Source organism: Tupaia chinensis, unplaced genomic scaffold (genome assembly GCF_000334495.1).
Source record: "Tupaia chinensis unplaced genomic scaffold, TupChi_1.0 Scaffold000473_1, whole genome shotgun sequence".
In the NCBI taxonomy this organism is placed as follows: domain Eukaryota; kingdom Metazoa; phylum Chordata; class Mammalia; order Scandentia; family Tupaiidae; genus Tupaia; species Tupaia belangeri.
Genome location: NW_006159982.1, coordinates 3,799,303 through 3,802,025, shown reverse-complemented (window position 1 = coordinate 3,802,025; position 2,723 = coordinate 3,799,303).

The following is a 2,723-nucleotide window of genomic DNA, read 5'->3' as shown; positions in this document are numbered from 1 at the left end:
TGTTCAAGCAGCAATCCTTCTTTTCTTTATTTATTTTCTTTATTTTCTTTATCTCCATCCCATTAGGGTCCTGGGCACATGTGCATATGCTTCGCACATTTTTCAAGCTGCCAGGCTAGGATTCAAACAGCAATTAGCCATGCCCGCTCCAACTCCCTCTGCATAGAGCTTAACTGCTGCACTACGGAAAGTTTGCATTTGCATCACAGATATATACTCCCCCTCTCCTGTATTTCATGCTGCAGATAACATATGCGTTTAAAAAAATAAATCCTTGGGGAACCAGCAGTTAGCGTAATGGCTATGTCGCTGGACTCCCACGTAGTCGACCGCGGTTCGTGTCCCGGACCCGGTGGCTTAAAACTCACACCGGGCGCGTGTGCGTGTGTGCCCAAGATCCCGAGAGGAGAATGGAGGAGAAGGGATTGCGGCGTGACCATCCCCCCTGGGGGGTGATTTCTCACTTTCTGTCTCTATGTCTCTGTCTGTCTGGCGAGCGCACGCGCCCTACAGTGAAAATCTCTCCAAAAAATAAAAATTAAAAAAAAATAAATCCTTGGAGGGCCAGCAGGTGACATAGAAGTTAAGATACTAGATTCCCACATGACCAACTGCAATTCAAGTCACAGATCCTGTAGCTTAAAACTCATACCAGACATGTGTGTGTGTGTGTGTGTGTGTGTGTGTGTGTGTACAAAATCCCAAAAGGAGAAAGGAGAAGGGATTTCAGTGTGGCCATGCCCTCTTGGGGGTGATTTCTCACTTTCTCTCTCACTGTCTCTCCAGTGAGTGCATGCACTCTGTGGGAAAAAACCTTAAAAACAAACAAACAAACCCTGTTCTTAGGGTTGTGCAAATCCATCCATATTCTCAGTTGGCCCTCCTGTCACCTCTGGTACAGTTATGTTACAGGGCTAGTTGGAGTGGAGGATGTAATATGTCACTCTTGAATACAAACTCAGCTAAACACAAAGTCAATTCTGGAACCATGTTCTGATATGAGCAACTAAGCTAACTCCCTCTAAAAATGGAACATTCCAATTATTACTAAAATAATTAACTGAATAAATAATAAAATTGTAAATTTTCCCATTATGTAATATCTAGCACTGTTTTTACTTTTACCCATATTATATTGGATTAAAAACTGAACAGCTTTGCTATAATACAATGAAGGGAAGAGAAAGTCTTTCCATGTGCTATCTGAAACATCTAGGATTCAGTTAAATGTCAGGGATCTTAGATACTTTCTGGTTAGGTCAAATCAATGCACTGGCAATATTTGCAAACATCTGGAAACCAGACATAAAAATAGATTATTATTTAGACTCATGCATATTTATGTGTCATTGTGCATGCACATTTGTCCAATAGTGCATATTAGTTCTCTGTATGTTAGAAAAAATTGTGGCACAATTTTATTAGTTACTGTCATTTTATTTTTTTTTCCCTCTACATAACTTCTTTTTGTGGTTAAAAAAAAAAGAAAGCTACAAAAAAGGGAGGAAATAAACCATAATATCTCTAGTAAGATATCTTCATTGGTCATTACAATTTCCAATATAGATTACTATCTTCTTGTTTGCTTCTGTCTGTGTGTAAGATTTTGGTTAAACTTGGTAATATGCCCCCTACTTGGAAATATGAATTAGTCAAGAAGTCTAGGCATGATTCAAGTTATTCTCAAATAATTGTGTGAAACATTGATTGACTTTGGCCAGAGGTGATTAAAATTATTGGGGGTTGGGCCAGCAGGTGACGTGGTTGTTGGGGCACTGGACTCCCACATGGCCAACTGTGATTCAAGTCTCAAATCTGGAGGCTTGCTTTCACTTTCCCCTTCTCTTTCTCTTTGGTCCTGTTTAAAAATAATGATAATAACAAATAAAATTAAATAAATAAATACATCTTTTTAAAAAGTATTGCATCATAAGAAAAGTCATGACACATTTTTACATAGAAAAACAGAAAAATACATCGTGACTTTTATTTATTTTTATTTTCTTTTTTTTGAGAGGTTTTTGCTATAGGGCGCATGCAGTCACCAGAAAGACAGAGAGAGACAGAGAGATAGAAAGTGAGAAATCACCCCCCAGGGGGGATGGCCACGCTGCAGTCCCTTCTCATCCATTCTCCTCTTGGGATCTTGGACACACACGCACACATGCCCAGTTTGAGTTTAAGCCACTGGGTCCAGGACTTGAACCACGGTTGACTACATGGAAGTCCAGCAACATAACCATTATGCTAACTGCTGGTCCCCATCATGACTTTTTTGACAATCCAATACTTAGGTTAAGTGTCTTGGTTTGACATCTATATACTTCCTAGTTACCTCAAAGTAAAATGAATAGTTTTCTTTCTCATAAATGGGCTGAGTGCCTAAAGGGAATCAGAAAAAAAAAAAAAAAAAAAGAAAAGAAAAGGTTTTCTTCTACTTTCAGTTGACATTATGGATCCTGCTGTTTCTAGACCACTAGAATTCAGAGAGAACCAGACACATGAAATACAGTTTAAGTAGAATTAGATGCAGACAATTATGGTGGATATTAGACAATGGTCCTTGCACAGCTCATATGCTGTCTGGAAATGCAAACATTTTCCAGAACTTCTGGTTTGCCCTTTGGCATCCTCACCACACATGAGTATGGGAAGGTCTTGGGTATCCTGATTCAAGCCTATTATCTCTATTCCAGTATTGAGAAGTGGATATTGATGGCACT